Genomic DNA, 21165 nt, shown 5'->3' on the forward strand with positions numbered 1-21165 from the left:
AAGGCAAACATACAGGGATGTTTTCCCCAGTTTTCCTGCTCAGTTTTCAACACTCCGTGACTGGAGGACTTCCTGAGCCAGCTGCTGATTCCTCAGGCTTTTGTTTAACTGTTCTTGATGAACATTTCTTCCATCAATTTTTCCTATCATATTTTGTACTTGTATATATACTTCTGGCTTTCAGTGCCCTCTGCCAATGAGTTCCACTGTTTAACTAGAATCGGTGTGGAAAAAAACCCCAACACTAACCCCTCTGCCTTGTAATTTCATTTGATCTCTTCCGATTCCTGTATTTTTAGAAATAATTTTTCCTGAGTAATTCTTCCTTACATTTTTTTCTCTGCGATGCTTTAATTTCTTTGTACCTCTTACATTTTCCCCTCGTTGTCTCTTTCCCAGGCTGGTAAATCCTAATCAATTTAGTCTCTTTTTTGAACACCATCCTTGCCACTGTATTCAAAACCTTTTCTAGTTCTACCATGTTTTAATGACAGTCCCAGAAGCCTATGAAAACAAATCTTTTCAGAACCAATAAACTTTCCTTAGTAACAATATAACGCTTCAGATTTTGAGAATATACAGGTTTCTTTTGCAGTATGTTTTCATTCAAAGTTAGCCCAAGAGTTCGTCACTCAGGTCTCAGAAGCCAAATTAATGCAAGCTGGGTGTGAACTGCACACCCACATGTGCACAGTTGTTTCTTCATTGTTTTTACAATTTGTTGCATGTATCTGGCTGCGTAATTCCTAGCCCTTGTGCTTTCTCAGTCAATTTGGGGAGAATCTGTTTACCCCTCAAGGGAAATTATGGGAAAGTACTGGCAGACTATCAGCTTTCGACTGAGTTAGTCAGCATCCTTGCTGCAAAATACCAGGTTAAAAAAAAATACGGGTGTAACTGTAGTCTGCAGTGGGATAATTCACTTGCTCTCAAGGTACTTCCAAAGGCGGGTAAAATGTTTTGTTTGTGTGTGTAGGCGGACTTTAGGGTTAAAATTTGAATAAGAGCTTTGGTTTATACTGCTGCGTCTTCACAGGCTATTTTGGTGAAGATTTTTACTAACCTTTTGAAAACACTTCTATTATTGCCCTTCCTGTGCTTGGTATTTGCTGAAATAGTTATAGTGAGAAGGTTGCCCAGAGCACGCTAGGATTAAAACCTGGAGTAAAGACAAAAAGTGCTGGTCAACACCTGTGAACAGAGCAGGGGGCTTGGAAGAAACCACGTGCTTGGATCTGCCTCCTGTTGATACCCACCAGAGCTGTTAAGCTGACACAGGCCCCCAGATTTCGTTGATGAGCTGCTTTTCACAGAGCTCATCACCTCAGAATTCAAAACATAAAGCTCCAACTCCTGTAATTGCTGAAAATGAGATTCACCTCACCTAATTTTGAAAGTGCAAAAGCCTGGTATGTAATGTAAACTAGTCAAATCCTATCTGCAGTCAATGAAGAGAGATGGATCCATCTGGAGAGCAACCATTCTGCCTACTTCAGACTTCACTTTTTAGCATGCCCTCAGCAGCCCAGACAGCAAGTGTAGACCTGACTTCTTAGAAAGTTAGCATTGATGTTAGGTCAATCCCATCCTGAGAGCCATCGTGGACTGATACTCAAATGGAAAACAAACTTACTTGTAAATGGACAAGCCTACAGCAAATGAGAAACCTAAGGGGAAATGTGAGATATAACCTAGCCGGTCCCATTATTCTTCTCAAAGCAGCTGGAGTCAGCTCCTAACTGCAATCCTCACTCGAAGTGCAAAGACTAGGAGTGGAAGGATGGTCATAACTCAGTCTTACAAAAAGGTACAACCCAGAAAGATGTAAATTAAAAAGATAAGTCAGTAATGATTTTCAGAGAGCAGATATCAGACATTTTACATAGCTCTACTGTCTTGTAGCTTCAGCTTTCCTTTGGCATTTCTCAGAACCAGTACGTATTAACTTCCCGGCAGATCTGTGGGTGGATGTGCGGACATCTGCTCCGACGTGGCTGAGTTCAGAGGTAGGATGAAGTGAGCTGCTGCTAGCAGCATCCTCAGAAGGCTCCAACTCTTCACCTTCATTACCTTCCCCCAGGGGCACACCTTACCTCTCAATGAGCAGGTTTGGTCCAGGGTGCTTAGAGGCTGCTCAGCTGTGCTGCAAGGCGAGAGGCTTCATGATAAGTACAACAGTCTTTGTGGGGCTAACTTCTCCTTAGGGCAGTGGCTCTTGTCTCAAGGCTGACTCCCAGCACTGCAGGAGAGAAACACACTGGTTAAAGCAATGCTCCACTTAAACTGAAGAAAGTACCATAATACTTCAGAGAGTGGAAAGATACTAAAAAATTCTGTTTGGAGGCAAGATGACACCATAAATTCCAGAAAGAACCTTGCGGGGCAAAAAATACAGAAACTAAGAAAATAAATAAAACACTGCAGGCAACAGTGAAAGCCAAACCAAACTGTAATAACTGTGAGAATATTTTGAATCTTACAACTGTAATTATTTGAAGAGGCACAATGTTTTTGATGAAAGCAGTGAGGACTTATATGATTAGGCAACCATAAAACTAGTTTGTTGCAGACTTTGATAACAAATACAGTTTTTCATGATCAGTAACTGGGCTTTAAACAGTATTTTTGAGAAATCTGAGAGTTGGAAATAATTTTGGAAGTGCATTAGAAAGAGATTTCATCGTTTTGCTTCATGGAAGTCAGCTGCATGGTTTTTTTGTTATATATTGTAATACTTCATTTTTGAAAGGAAGGTTTGTAAATCTGAATGAACAGAATCTTTTTTAAAAGTCAGTTTTGAGGAATGATTTAGCAATTTTTTGTGAATTACCTTTTCATATAGAAATAACTGTTTTCTGGAGGAAAATATAGTGTCTCCCAAGTAAAATTCCCTGATTTCCTAAAAAGAGCATTGCTTTCTGCAAGGATGATGGAAATAGTATAAAGATGGATACCTTGAGCTTATCACTGCACATTTTTTAATTAGCCTATATATCAGTAGATTTTTTATTAGTTGAAATAAACATTAGAGCATGAGAACAGGAGTGATTACTGTCATCTCAAGCTTGATCTTGCCATTTTGATGTTCTCTTTTAGAAAGAAGTTCCACGTAATAATTATGCATTTATAACTGACACCGTCCATGATACATCCTAACTTGTGCTTCAGAAAACACAGGAAAACATACGCAGAATAAAATGATACAGTATGAGTTGTAACCCGTCTATACAATCAGTCAGAAGTACCCGCAGGTCTTCTCTTTCAAGGCACCTGCATGAAGAGCCACCATTATACTCACCACTGAATCCAAACTTTATCACAGGAAAGGCATCCCACTTTATAAAGAACGGCTTTTTTTCTGAGTTCCTCTGAAACAGCACCGAGAGAACTGTACACAGGTATTCCATAAAAAGGTTCACAGGGGGTGTGGTAAGACACAGCTTGGGACTAGAGGGATTGTCATCAGCACGTTTACGTGTCAGAGTTTCTTTATTTGAAATTACCTTTATGCTTAATTGTCCGGCTGTGTGTATACACACACAGACACACACATATATATATACATACACTTTTTTTTTCCCCGATGAAGTGAATGGGTTTCACCAGATGGCTGCTTAAGTAATCTGGTTTTGTTTGAATGTGAAGACTAGAGAACCTGTTATGTTATATAGGTACATAATCTAACCTTGCCATTATTATTTGTTGGCTTTTTGTATAGCTAAAGTTCTGATTACATTTCAGCTGTGAGGATGCAATTAAGTTCATGGAGAAGACTTTGCTACTGACTATCCTGTCTGGCTTTTCACAGAAGCATTGTTCTTGTTACTTTAAGAAATACGGGAGGTGAACATGTATTATTTCAGGCAATCGTAGCATAAAAAGTTTAGAGATTTGAGTTATTTATAGTCTTGAAACAGGGAGAGGTTGTTAAAAATTTTACTCCCTGAAGCAATGTCACTGTTAGTATGAATTTTTCTTTCTTTCTGAAGAACATAATTACATTCTCCCTAACACTGTTGCGCCAATGAACTGCAATGCTCTGACAGAAGAACTATTTCTCAGAGCAAAAGGATGGCCCGTCTGGGACTGCTCAAGGGAGATGTGAGAAAGTACAAGATGTGACAGTATTTCTGTGATCTGAACATGTTCACTTGCAACTGGGCTAAGACTCTTGAAATGGTTTCAGAAGACAGCCGTTGATGGATGGTTATACCCAAGACTGAATCTCTTCTTCAGGTTTTACACAACACAACTTAATGATCAGTGTTCTCGGCAATAAGGAACTGCCCTTCTTGTAATGAGCTTTGTTATGAACTGTAAAATTGCCAGGAACCTTAAGTATTTTGACCTGTTATAGTCCTGGCCTCTTTAGCTCTGTTGTTGTCAGTACTCAGTATAACTAAGCTAAAACTAGCTTGGAAACATCTCTTAGGACTGGAAACACTCACAGGGAGTGTAGTGGGGACGTATCCTGTGATTATAGCATCCACAAGACATTCAGAATTCAAATCATCTCCTTTCTCAGGATGTTTTTTTTTTTAGCTTGATCGCATGCATATCCAAGGAGTTTTAGAAGGACAGCACAGTTTGGTTTTCTACTGTGACAGTGAAAATATATATTTCTGTGTCATATCCATCATAACATGATCCTCCATTCTTGCTGGTATAGCTCTGCTTTGGATAATTCTCAAGAGAAAGGGTAAGACAATAATCAGTTGTATCATCAGAAGAAGGTGGATTGTAGATAATCCTCCACAGACTCCTGGCACAGGAGTTGGCAGAGACCTAGCCAGTGCTGTACAACCACTTTCCAGATTGTCCCATTCCTGGCTGCCAGGCTTCTTGCCTGCCTCTCTGAACTTCTGCAATGCACCCAAGGCTGAGTTACAAGCCATGCACACTCACTGCTTCCCTGCTTTCTGGGAGTAGGGAATGGAGAGTGTAGATGGCTGGGCCATCACACCTGCTCTTTAAAAGTGGCCCTCACACCTGGTTGGGGGTGTTACACACTGCCAGTGCATCTCTGCATAGGGGAAGCGAAAGTCAGTTGACTACCATTGTTGAGATGGTTTGACTTTTCTACTATAACCTCTACCTACAATGCACATGAATGGCAGGGTTTTTTTTTTTTGTAGGATGTGCATTATATTCAAAAGGTATTAGCTTGATTTCAAACACATATGAAAACACAAGTTCTACTGCTCTAGAACTTACTATTTGTCTGATAAAAACACCCCAAATGTGCTGAAATGAAATCAAATGGAAGAGTGCAGCTGTTCAGTAGTATGTAGGAAACCTATAGCATACTTAGAGTTTACGTTCTAAGCTGGGAGACGGCTTGAAGATGGATAAAACAATACCGTGACATATTCCTGTTTATTCCAGTCAAGACAGTTTCTTCTGCCTATCCATGGCCTATTTTAAATTGCAGCTTTATTTTTTTCTCTACTACCAGCCTTATTCAAATGTAAATCTATTGACTTTAGCAGAGTTCTGATATTTATCTCATTTCCTCAGTGTATTTTCCAGTCTTACGCATGACTTCGCTCTCCTGAAAAACCCAAGGAAGAAAAACTCACCATGGTCTATTATATGCAAACTGAAGCTCAGCATCTGCAAATTGTTGGAGGCTGAGGGGGTATTACTGAATGCTGACCCTGTTTTAATACCCTTTCATAGGCCTCTGAGGTTTGCTTGCTGTCAGAGTACTGGGCTGGGTGGACTTATCTGTCTGACATGGTACAGCCTTTATTATATTCTTCTGATTGCTACTCTGCTGTTAAATTATTTGAATCCTCTCTTAGGGACACTAATCTAAGTAAGCTATTTTTTAGAGTTTGAAAATAGTAACATCAATAACAAAACCCAACATGATTAATAATTATGGGGTTTTCCCCTAGTAAAAGAGCAATGACCAAAATAGAAAAAAACCCCACCAAACTCCCTTCCTCCTTACTCTGCAATGATATATGGCTAAACACAAGAAAGAGAAATGGTCAGTCTTTTTACATGTGACAAGAGAGTTCCTACTGGATTTATCACAGCAATACTCCTTTGACGAGCCAGAAATCATGGAGGCATCCTAGGGAAGAATTTTTGTTTCTAGAGAGAATGGTTAAGGTCACTGGGAAAACAAAGAAGAAAGCTTGTATTCATGCTGCTGCTACTAGAGCCTCGGATTAACATTTGGGGCTTTAATTTGAGCAGTGTCAAATACCATAGTGCTTAGAAGCAGAAGTACAAATATTTGCACTTAGAATTAAGGCTTTTATTCTTTTACCAAAGCGTATGCACTTGTATGTTTTTAAATATAGAATCACATGTGAGATAAACTTGGCAGCCTAGGATGCTAAAAGATACCACTTCCAGGGTACTACCCTGTGGGCTGGGAGCCTGGAAACCTTGGCTAAGTTAGGAGCTGGTGTCACCCCATCTCACTTCTCGTAACCAATCTGTGGAGCTTTCCTTCTCTTTCTGTTAGGTAGCTTGGCAGTCTGGGGACTCACCTGGGATGAGGGGGATCAGCACTCGGATCCTTCCACTGCCTGGTGGGATAGGATTCCAGATCTCCTATTTCCAAGGTGTTTCTGGCTGTTCTCTCTTGTGCTTTTGCTTCTGTTCAGCACTGCATAAATATTTAGCATTGTGAGAGCAGCAATTAGAGTTTTCACATATGCTGTAGGAGATGCAGTCTCTGCCTCCTCTGAACATTTTATGCATGTGATCAGAAGCATCCTCAGATGGGAAGAACTGAGAGCGTCTTTATTTAGGTGACCAGCAGTCCAGTTGACAGAGTTGGAAGGTCAGAGGCTGCCACTGCTGGGGAGAATGCTGGTGGTGACGGACCATTGGTCTGGCTGCATATGGCTTTCTTGCAGTTTTACTTCTGTTGACAGAAAAGCACATCTGCCATCCCAAATAGGTACTTAATCAGAACATTAATTAGGATACCAGCATCTTCATCACAGCATGGTTTCTACAGGATTAAATGCATTCCTAGTTATCACGTCAGTTCTCAACTGATGGGCAAAGACCACAATATTGTAGTGCTAGGTATGGAGCAGTGCTACTAGGATTTAAATGAACTAAGTGTGCTCAACCAGTTCAGCGTTGCCAAAATGTAGGTGGTTCTGCTATACTCATCTGCAGAAATGTAGCAAGGCAGGAGGTTTTTTTGTGTGTATGTCTAGTGTTAAATGGAGGTTTGAAGGACGTTAGTTTGGGACTTCAGCAGTCAGTTAGGAAACTCAATCCCTGTTGTGAAGATACTAATTGCAGGCAAAGAGCTTTCCCACACAGCAGAAGTCAGATTAAGCACCCAGTTGCTTGGACTGTGTGCACGCCTGTTTCACATAATGCAAAGTGTCCTTGCAATTGTACCTGTTCAGTTGTGGGCACCAAATGATAAAGAATAGCTGTCTGACAGCCTGCTTGGCCTTCAGCTATTTTTCTAAGCCTACAAGGCAAATTTGGCCAGCACAGCAGGAGAGCAGCTACACCCAAGTAAACCGTCTGATTCAGAGTTTCTTTCCTTTGGCTAAATCAAGTGTGCATAGGAGGGACTCGGCAACCCCCAGTTTGGAAAGCACAGGATTCACAAACAGCAGCTTACTGAAGAAATACACTGTGCTGGTGAGAAAGGCTTTTATTTTTTGCTTTTTTTTTTTCATCCAAGCTATGATGATCTTTCCCAAAGCATGATGTTTGTTCACCCTTTCTGGGCTGGCAATGCTGGTGCTCCTGGTTTCCAAAGCGCTTCCAAGAAATAGCTCTCTCATCGCCCCGATGGCTGTGGCCTCTCCCAAATCCTACGGATTATCCAGGGTACACAGCACAACAGGGTCTCCCAGGGAACACAGCGCAACATCCTGCAAACTGCCCCCATCGCCACCGGCCCGGGCCGAGGTTACTTCTGCAGAACAATAGGCTGAGCCGTATTTCACTGTCAGCGCGGTGACAAATGGTGGCCCGCTGAGACTCTAAGATGTATGTACCTTGGCTGGCAATCAATGGCAAAGGTCACGGGTTGTCGTCTTACATCTTAAAGCTCAATGAGACGGTTTTGTGCCGTATTAGTCTCTGTGTATTAAGTTTCAGCAAAGAGAGGGCAGGGGAGGAGGAAAGAGATCTTTATCTGGAGTTAGGTGATGTTAAATGTTCTGAATAATTAGATAAGATTGTGTGTGTCAAACTCCGTAAAGAACAGATCATGTTTTCTGATACAGTGTCTCTGATTGCCTCTGCCTCCCTGCCCTACAGTACATACGTGCATGCACGTAACACATGCACTTTTTAAGTGGTTTCAGGGCTCATTAAATAAGCTGGGCTGATAGCTCTAGAAAATGTCATTCTTTCTCAACGGGGCAATGAATCCATGCTCTGCACATTTTTTGAAGTCTCAAAAAGTAGCCAAAGTAGGTGAAAATTCACTTTCCATGGCCGATCCTTTTTTTCTCAGCATGGAGATTTTAAAGCCTGACTAAACCCTCATTGCCTGGGCAGTGTCCCAGAGCTTACACCACAAATGACTGCTGCTTCAGCTCAGCTTACTTTCAAAACTCTTATTGAATTTCCAGAGAGGTGTGCAAAGCTTACCAGGAACAGGCGTATAAGGATATCCACAATGTAGTCCTGGCCCCATTTGAAAGGAACCTTGACAAAATCTGAGCCATGCTGGAAAAAACCGATGCGAGGATGTGATTATGCAGAGGTGTCCCCATGGGCTGCAGCTCCTTCTGAGACTGGAGGAGAAGCCAAGAGGAGGACTGGCCTTACCCCTTCTGCCTGAAGCCACGTTCGCCCTCATCCCAGTACTTAGCTCCTCCTAATGGAAAGAAGACGTCTTCCTGAGCAAAGTGGCATTTTGAACATTTCTTTTATTCATACCCTTTCACTCCCTGGCTGCTGTCACATCAGTGTCATTAAATTCGGATCTATGGTAGTTTATCAGGCAGAATGCCTGAAAGCTCTGGGAAGCAAACATATGATAGAGGTAGAAACACCAGGGAAATCACAAGAAAATCATTAAGATGAAGAGTCTTTTAAAGACAGTGCCACCACTCAAGAGGTCTACCAGCCTGGGAGGGCCGCAGCTTAGCTTTTTTAGTTCATTACAAGCCAGTAAATCTGGTGTCAGCAGAAAGTATATCTAGAGATGGACTTGCTGTCACTCTTCCCAGACAGATACCTTCTACAGCTGAAAAAGTTTGTCTTCTGCACCCCACCCCCTGCAGAGGGAAACATGGGGAGCATCAGTTCCCATCTGTGGATTGCAGAGGAGCTGTTGTGTGGAATGGTAACCTGAGCATCCTTCTTCCATGACATGGGTGATAGGAACAAGCAGGGAGGCTGTATACTCCTTTCCTGCAGATGTGTTGGCTAATGGCTCCCACATGTGATGGGGTTACAAAGTCTCTTGTGCAGTCTCACTGCAGTTTCACACAGAATCACTAAGGCTGGAAAAGACCTGTAAGATCACCAAGTCCAACCATAAAAAAAAAAGAAAAACAAAACAAAACAAACAAAAAAAACCCACCAAAACCACCCACAAACCACAAAACACACCACAACCCACACCAAAACAACCCACCCACACCAGTTTACTCCTTATGTATGCTTGGCAGTATTTTTTCTTGCTCTGGGACCTGATTACTGTGGAGAAAGGGGGGATGTGGGACTTCGGCTTGGCTGCATGGTGCAGTGGGGCTGTGGCAGGAGCCCCAGGTGGCATGTGAACAAGTGCTCCTCATGGTCAGTGCTCCCTCGTGGCCAACCCAGGGCACCCACAGGGCAGCCAGACTACAGCTGGTCGTAATACATTCTGAGAGCTGAGACCACCACACTCAGCCAAAAACTGAGGAAGAAGGGAAAAAGTGAAAGCAGCCATCAAAATTCCCTTCCACATTTGTTTTTCCACTGCGAATACTTTATGAGTACAAATAGATGAATGTTAGGTATGACATTGCTGTTCATTCCTTCGAGCTCATACTTGTCTGTGAATCACCAAACTATTAGATGAAGAGCTATATAGGCTGAACAAATCCTGCGCCCGATGGATGTGAGTGGGTATGCAAGGTCCCGGGTCAGGGCAGGACTCCGCAGGGTGCGTGGCAAAGGCTGTGAGCCCTCGGGTGAGACAAGGCTCACTTACGGCGCTCGTCTGTAAGCAATTCTTGTAATAGATGCTGAACAGGAATAATGTCAACCCCTGCTCTTTCCTGATGGGAATTTTACACTTTGTATTGATGCACTCTTGAGGAATTAAATACTGCTTGAAAATATCTGTAGGACACGCTCGGCACTGCCAGGGGAGCAGAGGGAGGACGCGGAGGCACGTGTGTGCTCTCCCTTCCCCCAGCTGCTGCGCAATGAGACGATGGGAACGAACAAAGCCGGTGCTTACAGCCTTACCCAAGGATAGTTTAAAATAAAGAGAAAGATAATACTTTTGAAACCAGGGCCATAATTACTATTTATTTCAACAGCAATTTGCCTTATTATGGTGCACAGCATTTGTTACCTAGGCAACAGGTTTCTGCAGAGGCCCGGCTCAAATTAAAGTAAATCAGGCAAGATCTAAAGTCAATATCAATATTATATTTTAAAACCAAAAGACTCGGGAGTCAGCAATTTCACCTAAGTGTTGTATTTTTTTATTGTTGTCATAGGCAGATGCAAGAAGCACAGTTTGCATCCAAGTAATACTTTTCTCTACTGTTCATGACTGATCTTCTTCGTACACATTTGCAAATAAAGTGAATTTTACAGGGGCCTGCTCTTTCCTGAGGAAATAAATGTGGGCATGGACAAGTGACATGCAGCACACTGCTGCAGCTGTGTGTAGAAGAAGCACCATTGATGCATCTAACCTGCTATTTTACTTTCAAGCCCTTGCTCAAGCCCAGCTTCCACATCGTTTATGAGCAGGTATATGCTTTGCTGTGGGCTCAGATGGATATACCTGGCGAGGAAAGCTTGGGTCTGGTCACCACCTTGGTACCTGTGCCCTCTTGGGTGACCTGAACAGATGAGCATGGGGAAGGTCGGGCTCCCTGGACCAGTCTACGACCAGAGCTTATTCATGGTTGCCTTGAGCATGAGTGCTTTGAGTGAAACTAATAGGCAGGGATGTGTATGGAAAGCATCCATCCATGGATGGAGAGCATGACATGAGGCTCAATGTCCTCATGCTTGTCTGCAAGCCTATCTTAATCTCACGGTGTAAGCAGAGGCCAAACATTAGTTTATGAATTCAAAAACAGTGTGCGGTTTGATGTTTTTCTCACCTATCAGCAAATAATTAAATTAAAGGACTGAACGCTTACAAGTGGGATTTAGGGAACGGTGTGCAGATATACTTTCAAATGTAGCTTTTGGGGAAGAGAGGGTTGCATTTTAGGACTTTCTCTTACCTGAAGGAACACTTGAAACGTAAATCAGTGAAGAAACAAAAACTTTAGAAAAGGAGTCTGATTCCAACAAATCTTTTAGAGTCCAAGGCAGAATGAATATAGAAAGATAGACCTAAACACTATGAACTATAAATACAGTCTCTTCATAAAAATGCAACTCAGCAAACACTAGACAGCTTGGAAATGAACCATTGATCATTCTAACCTTTTTTTTGCACCTTTTCTCATTTTATTTTTGCTTTTTTTGTTTCTGCAAGTACAGAACTTCTGTAAAAAATCTGTCTTGAAAGTTTGAATGGGCCAGAAAATGTAATAGGAAGTTTATAGTGAATGGCAATGTAGGAAGGCTCAAATATTCCCCTCTTTTAGACAGCTCTGCAACTATAATCCTTTAATGGGGGATTTTCCCTGCAGATTTTTGACCTGTTATATAGGTTTGACCAGCTATTACAGGCTTTCCTCTTCAGATTGGGCTTCTACTCTTAGCAAGCCACCGTCTTTCTTATCTAAGCCTTCCTTAATGTACCTCGGTCAGCCTTTCTCCATCCCAGGGCTGCTGAAACATTAGGACTGTTGTAGCAATTACGGGCAGACTCCCTGGCTGCTTTGTGCCTGCCTGTATGTCCCAGTGCCTGTCCTTTGCACCCCTCTGCCAAAGGCAGTGGTCGGGCAGGGTGCCAGCCCTCGGGGCTGGAGGTTGCTTTTGAGACAGTCACCCACCTTCTGGTGATGCTCTTCAGGGCTCTGCCCTTTCCTTTTACCCTGCCTCTCACATAGTCTCTGAGAGTGCTGAAAAATCATTGAGAGAAAAGAAAGGTCCTGACTGTTAGAGCCATTGGGCAGCAAATATTTTGCTGGAAAAACTTCATGAAGGTGCTGCAATATGACCCTAAGGTAGTGCCCACTTTCTGGGGGTGTTTACAAGTTCACGGCTGCCAATAAATCCCAAATTACCAGCAATAAAATATTGGTAAATAACCCCAGCTGCCTGATGTTGAGGGAACAAGAGCTTTTTAGTAATCTTAAAGCACTTTGACTTGCTGTGTCACACTCAGTTGGGTTTTCAAATGTGCACTTGGGGAATTTGCTTCAGTTTGTGCTGAAAATGTCGGATGCTTTTCTTGCTAATATGCATCTTGTCTGTTGATTCTGTATTTCTGATAATACCAGCAATCAAACATAGGAAAGACTGTTCCATCTTCATACAGGCGGAGAAAGAGGTACACATGTTGAATCATTTGCTTGTTGGCAAAAGAAAGGAGTTTTACTCAGCTTTGGCAAAAATAGGCATTTATTAGTTGCTAAGTTTCCCCTGAATCCTTCCTGATCACCTCCTTCACAGGGTCTTAGGGAGGTGCAGGACTTTGGAGGTAACAGGTTTTGGACGAGGTGTTATCACTGGCATCCGTGACTGTTAATGATTAGCAAAGGTCCCCTGGTTCTTTTTTTCCGAGAATATCCTGGCCATGCCCCAATTTCATAACATGCAAATTCCTCACTGCAGTTTTAATAAGCCATTGAACTGTGTATGCCACTGCACTGTTGTTTTTGGAGCTGCTCAGAAATTATTTTTCTTAATGAAAATTATGCCTTATGATGAAAAATGAAGATCATGTTTTCAGCTGAAAATGGTTTTGTTTTGATACCTCAAGCGTCTCATGGGAGCAGTAGTCTGCATGCTTCATACTGCAAAGCCTTCAGCTGTGTGGGCTTCTTAAACAAACTGCTCCTCCCTTGACCTGCTGTATGAATTCCCGGCTGTAGGACTCGTTATATGATATCTAGTCCAGCTAGAAAACCTGGGCAACAGAAGGGACTGGAGACAGCTACAGCTTTCATGAACCACCACAGGGATAATCCTGAAATGTTTTGGGTTTTTAAGGGGGAAAAAAAAAAAAAAAAGATTATTTCGATTTCTGGTAATCTGCTTTAAGAAAGAAGAAAAAAAAAGCTAATTTAGATTTCTGGTCATCTGCTTTTAGAAAAACATGAAATTTTGTCTGTTAAATGGCTAGTTCTCACCAAGAAGTTAATTTAGCTGAAAACTTGTCAGAAAACCATGTGCTAAAAAGAATTTGCGTATCATTAACTGGTTTTCTTTTATAAGGAATAATGCTAATTCTGTCAGAGAGCTGGTCTGTGCTGCATCAGAGGAAGGTTTATAAGATTTATGCACGATGAAATTATAAATGGCTGCACTTGACATATACATACACAAAGTACTGAACACAATGGAAACTGGGAAACGTGAACTGACCACCTGCACTTGGGTGATGAAACTCTTCTGCTGCATAACGAAGCTGTAGGATAAGCACTTTACCACCTGAAAATACTGAGCATTTTACATTGCCCACAACTGCTTTCAAACAATTTCAGGCTGATTTTCAAGGTATTTGCACCAGAAGGTCTTGCATGGGAGGTTTTTTAACTTCCTTGGGTACTAGTTTGTTAAGGCTTGGCATGACAGCCTCTTGAACATCATCTATTTTCCTGTCTCTGTTCTCATTCTTTCTATGTGGTCTTAGATTTTTTTAAAATAAACATATTGTCTTTTTAACTCAGAACAACTGGCGTGTTGCTTGGGCTTCCCTATGGCAGCAGCAGGTCCTGATGTTACGTTCTCAGACACCTTCCTCTCCCCGTTTCAGCTGGCTCTTCAGATCCCTCACGTTGCTGTTTGCACAAGTGGGTCTTTCTCATGATTTTATGCACTTTGTCACAGGCCTCTGAAATTGCCTGAGTTAATCTCTGAGGATTTTCCTTCTCTTTTTATTGCAACAGACTACCTCAGCCAGCTTTTGCAATGCTAAAAAGAACAAACTGGGGAGAAGTTTTCTTCTGTCCACACTGTGGTTTTAAAATACATTATTTTATGGTACCTTTAGTTCCAACTTTGCTTTCTTTGTGAGAATCAAAGACTTCTCACCTGTAATAAAATGATTTGCTGGACCTTCTGGCTTTGTCTAAAATGCTTGGTGCATTTATGATCTCTGTTAAATTTGTGGTTTTCATGTCAACTGAACTGCCGGGTGAGGTATTCTCATTTCCTAGCTTCCCTGTGTTCATTTCTTCCTACCCCTATTCCCCCTCCACCTTTTAACCACACAGCAGCAAAAAAGGAGTTCTTTGGTTAGTGGAAGTCAAGCATAAAATTTTCAAAGTTTCAGGTCAATTAAGGACTTTTGTACCACTTTAATAGCAACAAGCACCGAGGAACAGCAAATTCACAGAAAATTGATGGGATTTAGGCATTTAGTTGATTTTATCCTAAAACCAAACCATTGTGTCTTCCAAGATGCCTTACATCTTTTGTCTCTCCCGTCTCCTGCTCCTGTGAGACTGATGGAGCAGCCACGATTCACTGACTGACTCTGATGTCAATGGGATGAAAGCCACGGCCAAATTGGGCTATGGGCTTTCAAGATGACTTGGTGTATTGTTTTCTGATTGCCTTAATAAAGCTACTGTAGCAAATCTACATCTGCCAGGGTAATTTTAATACAATGATTGTCTTTATCATAGTGGTATTATGTAATTATATTGTGCCCAGGAAAAATTATCCTGCCATGCCTTCAGGATATTTCTGGAGGCTGCTCTTCTACAATATTCATTCTGATTGCTAATCTGATAGGTAAACCTGTTAGTTTACCTATCACACAGTCAGTCTGGCTTCCTTTGTTATATGTGACTATATCATGTAAGATCTACCTTTGACACAAAGAGCTCAAATTGGCTGAAGGGGTATAACCGAACTGGTAGTTCTACTCTGAAATGTGAGCTCCTGAACTGCAGCATTAGCTCCCATGTTTGCTAACTCTTTGGGATATGATCAAATCTCAACTTCAAAGACACTATTTTTTTTAAAGACCTAGAGGTGTTTCATCTGCATGGGCAACTCAAGTTTGGTTCTCCCTGACTCATGTCAGCTGTATGGATTCTGCCTGTGTAACCTGCTTGGCAATGCTGCAGCTCCTGCGTCACCAGGAGCAGATGCAGCTGGGTGTCCCTGTAGGCGCCTATAACGGTTCTGCAGAACCACGTAGAGTAGAGTCGTAAATGTGTATTGTGATTAGAAAATAAGCAGGTATCCATCCACTAAAGGGACCATGGCTCCTTCTGAATAAAAAAAGTAGTTTCTGTGCAGACACAGTTTGGAGACAAATGAACCTTTTGGATGGTTTTCATTTATTAGTCCCTGTGTCCAACATAAATACGAATGTTGATTTTTGCTTCCCAGAGAAGAGGACTGCAGTGATTGCAAACCTCTAGGTATTTTACATGTTTATTTCATCTTCTCCAAACAATTACCTAAAGCTTCTTGAAGATTAAAATTAATCAATTTATGTTTCATTGAACTGTGTTTTAAAAATCATGACATGTATCGTCAATCCTAAGGTAGATTTAAAAATAACCAGAAAACATTACTACTGAGACTATAATTGAACAGTATTTATCTTTTTAATCACTTGCTGGTTATGTTCTAGGTTTAGCATCTACAACTGAATATTCAACCAAATATCAGCAAGATTTTCTTACTAGACCCCTACTTTAGTGCCCAAAGCATAAATTAATTCTTACTTTCAGCTGCTAGTAATCCAGCCAGTACTCAGTATTTAGTATGCTGGATCTGTGATAGAAACATGTCCCTGCACAGGCAAGTGTCTTTGACTTCAGTACAGTATTAAATAACTAATGTTGTGACAATCTTTCAGAAATATCATCACTCCTTGTCAAACGGTTTTTCAACACATTTACAAGCCGGCCGATAGCAACACGGCTTGTTAGCTCAGCTTAAATAGTGGCTCCAAAGATAAAACTTTATTTACAGATCAGAAGAGACTTCACATTTCTGTCAGGTTGGTTTTACAAACCATTAAACAAGCTGCCAGGCACAGCAATGCTCTCAGAAAAATCAGGAGGAGCAGTGGTGCCTCTCCGCAGAGGACCCCGTGCGACTCCCCCACCACAGCCCCTCCGTGTCCCTGCCGTGAGTGACAGCGCTCTGATGAGCTGCTCCTCAGGGAGCGTTTCTTCCAGTTAGGTAAATACATAGGCATCCACACACTCTGCCTCTTCGTATTTATTAAAAAAATAATAATCTGAAAAGCCTTTCTACCCATATTGTTGTACAACAGAGAAATGGGATAACTGCCCATAGCTCTGATTTATAATCAGGTTCCAGATGCAATAGATTGGGCAGCAGATTATCACTAACCCACTCCCATTTAAGCACGGGTGACAGACTATTCTTTTCCATTAATATGTTGGGGTCTTTTTATACAAACAACAAAAGGAGGAATATAGGATGAAATAAGCAGGTGGATGTGGAACTGAAGTTTCTTTTTATCACCAGCTAATTCACCTTTCCGCTTTAAAACCTATGTCTCTTCTCCAGTGGCTCTGAAGATGGACTTCTTACAGCATCATGATGCCTGCCTCGTATTTTGCCTGTTTGAATGTATTCATATTTAATCAGGGTATTATTGTGTATTTTTCCAGATACTACCTTGCCTGCAGCTATGGCAGCAGCCTTTTAGAAGAGTCTTTTAAACTGTAATTAAATAAAATAAATATACACAGAAAGAGTGCGGAAGCTGTTCGTTGAGGACAAGAGCATTCGGGATGCAAGAGGTGCTATTTTGCTGTGTTGACTTCTAATAATTTGCATAAACCACCTGCCTTAGTTTATCCAACTGTTAATTTGTTATGAGAGCATGATTCTCCCCCCAAGGGTTGTGGACAGAACTCATTAATGTTTCATAAACACTTTCAAATGCTTTTGCAAGATCATCCTATTCATAGTGGGTCACACTAATGAGATCTACTGATAAAAGGTAAAAAACAGGTATTATTATAATATTATTCACTTTCAAACACAAATATTTTGATGGAGTATAACAATCACAGCACCTTTACAACAAGAAATTTATCATAACTTTTAATTAAAGCATTACTTCTAATTAAAACAGCATCAATTTTACAGCAATAACATTAATTTTTCCATTGAAAAGCCAATCAAAGTTCTGACATTGATAGTCAGAGGTTTTGTAATTAAGTGCTTTATGACATATCCCAGCTCTGACTCTGATTTTTATCCGTCTCAGTACACAGCGCTGCTAGCAGCTTTCCACAATAATTTAATAATTTCTGAGAGACCAGCCACTCATTTATAAGCCACCGTCCCCACCCCCCATCATAGAAACCTTTCTAACAATAAAGCCTGGATTTTCTTCTCTCTTCAGCCTCAGTTAAGGGGGTTATTGCCTGTTTCCAGCGACTTCTGAAACGGGCCAGATGCATCTATATGAGCCAGGTGTTGACTAGAAGCGTTTAGCATCAGGCCTTATTCTCACCTCCCATAGTATCTCTGGGTGGCTCAGCTGGGACCGGGGGAGTGTGGGACACCAGACAGCGGTGTGCCTCCAGCGAAGGCGTGCGGGCAGGGTGCAGCATGGCAGATGTGCTCTGAGACACAATAACTCCCTCACAAGGCAATGAAAAGCCAGTCTGATTACTAATGCACAGAAACAGACAGGAGCTAGAGTTTGTCCTCTTCTGAAGCATGGAGGTTTAAAACAGTTTCTACGTTACTTAAGTTTTCCAAAGAAATATCGGCATTTTCAAAGGTGAGGTCTCTCCCAGACAGGTCCAAGCATTTTTTCCAGGATGCCCTCAACTTCTCTTGAAAAGGACCCCTGAGGATAGCACTTAGCATCTCGTGGAGGATGCTCAGTTCCCCAAAGCTGGACATGAGGTATGGACTGCATATGCTCAGATAAAGTTTAAACGTGCTCCATCCAAAGTCGGTGGAATTATGGCAACCAGGATTTCATAAATGCATAAAACATATTATTATATACTGTCTTCCAGGTCTTTTTTCTCTGTTTTCAGTCCTGGGACTGCCTAATAGATGTTAGCTTTGTTTACACAAGGTTCCCCAAAGAAGTGCCTTCTAGAGAGAGATCTCTGCAGACATTTCGTCTCTATCCTACACATCTTCAGAGCCAGCTCTAAAGCAGGCTGGAAAAGGGAAGTCCTGCTCTGCAGGAATTCCTATATTTTTAGTTAACTGATCATAATGAAACATTTGAGAATGCATGTTATATGAAGCAGAAAAGCTGAAATGGTAACAGTGAATTATTTCAACACTGCAGAAATTAATTTGCAGCTAGCTTTTTAATTTACAATTCCAATGAAATTAAAAAGTTGCTGCAGAATATTTTGATTTATCTGAAACTCTGCTTCCAATGGAAAAAATACAATAGCAATTGAAATACAGAATCCTGCTAGTGATTCTTGCGGCTATCTGACTTTGAACCCCCTTTCTTAAAAGTACCTTTTTTGAGGAGGCTTTGTTGGGTGCAGGTAATGAACCCAGCAGTTCAGAAGGCAAGTTCAGCTTGGACACCTTGCATTGTCCTCCAGTGGAGCCTTTCTCCCCTTGGCAGGGTGCCTAGGAAAGACAGCCTGCAAACACAGGCGCCTAATTTAGGAACTCCAAGGCTCCTGTTTAGATGTAAATAAAACATTTCACTATGGATTTTCCTCAACTCCACATAATCAGTTTTTGCAGTAGGAAGGAGCTGATCAGCAAGGTAGCGGAGGATATTGTGTGGCAGAAAGAACATCTTGACTGCTAAGTGATGTTTCCTTCATTAATTGCTTGGGAAAAAACCCAACTTGGCTCTTTAAGAAGGCAAGCAGGCCCAGATTTACAGGGTAACCATACAGCCACAAGGTATACATGCTTAAAAGATAAAAAGTCAGTTTTAAACATAGGTGCCTGATATCCACTGGAAGTGAGCTGATAAAAGGTTACCCTGTCCAGAATGAAGTGAAGACTACATTTGCCAGGAGTCTGTATGTGGAGCGCTGCTGAAAAACTGTAGTTTTTCTAACTTAATGTACAAATATGTTACCTGTTAACCTGAAATAGCTTTCAAGAATTATGAAGGTAATAAGTAACATTGATGTTGCTGCTTCATGAAAAGTACTGAGGTCCTAAGGCGGCCACTTTCTTTGCTACTGACCTACTGAATGCTATGAAATTTAAAAATGTGGGCCAAAACTGGCCTAGAAATACCTTTTTCCTGGAGAGATCGAAAACTGTCGATCTCTACTAAAATGACCAGAAGAAGGTAACTGACCATAAGGGACATCTACACACTTATAAACTGTAGAGTATTAGGGATCAAACAGCCCACTCCTCCCCAGTCAGCTATGGGGATACAGCTGGTAGGTAACTCAGAGAGTGTCCCTTCTTCTCAAGAGTTCTCCTGCTCTTGTCTCTAAAGTGCATAAGGCTTTCCCCAGCTATTTTATCCAGCTACTTTCTGGACCTTTCTCTTTTAATGAAACAGAGAAGCAAAATGTTCCTTTGCAAGCCTTATGAACATGGAAAGAAACTTTTCTTGCAAGCTTTCCATTTTGCACAACACTTTTTGAAGGTCTGCCAACTGTATCAACAGCAAAACAACACTGGATTGTGTATAACAGAAGTTAAAAATATGATGTGCATGTCCCAGAAACTACGATCACGTTGTTGACCCTTGTAACACAGACATGGCACAACTGCAATGAAACATACTCACTTTGGCTACAGCAGTTCCCACTGACACCTGGAGGTGGAAGCACCCTTAAAAGTATGTGAATGTTGATCCAGATGCAGCAAAATCTCCACTAGAGCAGCTGAACCCTGCTCTACTGAAGAGATGGAATGAGACAGCGAAAGGCCTCGACTTTGCCCACGGCACCCGCAGAGCCTGAGTGCTCCCCCGTGAGCCGGAAGGCGCTGACCTGGCAAAGCACTGTCAACCGAAAGCGACAGCCGCTTCTGTCACCTCTTATCTTCTCTGCAGCTTATGAACCAAAAGTAAAAAGCTCATTGTAGAGAAGATCTGGAGAGGATGTCCTCTGAGTGTCTGACAAAGCCTGGCCATTTCAATGCTATTCCTCCTATATGCTGTAGAGGATACAAACAATGCCTTTATGTCATTGAGACAAGACTTTAGGGCTCACTTCTTCAAAAAATGGAAGCTGTAGTGTGAATTTGTCTGATAGATGCATTCACTGCTAGAAGATGCTAGATCTTTCTCACTGGTATACTCAAAAAGGGCAGGGATTTTCGTTCTTCTCAAACATGGAAAGCCACCAAGTGATACTACTTCTATTAATAGCTTTCCTGTTGGCAATCTGAAAGCTCATGGAGGATGTTTTTCTGGCTGGTCCTGCCAGCAAGATCAGAACCATTTTGCTGATGGAACAGGTCTGTTCCATACGGGGTTAAAATTGTACAGGCAAGATTTTGTTTTTATTAGACACATTGTACTCCCTTAACAACCAGAATAGCACTGGTGGATTCAGCTGCATGGAGGAACACGGAGCTGCGCAGCTTCCAGCATCACCCAGCGCTATCATACACTGCTGGCTACGCTGGTGAGCAGCCGTCTAAACTGCAGCCTTGTGAACGAGCATGCACACTTGGATGTGCTAGAGAAGGCTTACCACAGGCCCATGCCTGCTCCTTCACTCTTCAACATCTGTATTTTTGTGTTAAGTTCTTCTGTGATGATTATATTTTTATAGTATAAGCCCCCACTTTCGCTTAGTTGAAAAGAGTCATTACATACCTGATGATTTGGAAGCTCCACTGTAACATTTCCAAACTGGTAACTAATTAACGAAAGAGCAAACCCAGCGCAGAACTACTTACTGTCACTTTTTGCTACCAGCAAGTCCAAAATTAATCTCATCT

Source organism: Gavia stellata, chromosome 4 (genome assembly GCF_030936135.1).
Source record: "Gavia stellata isolate bGavSte3 chromosome 4, bGavSte3.hap2, whole genome shotgun sequence".
NCBI classification, from domain to species: domain Eukaryota; kingdom Metazoa; phylum Chordata; class Aves; order Gaviiformes; family Gaviidae; genus Gavia; species Gavia stellata.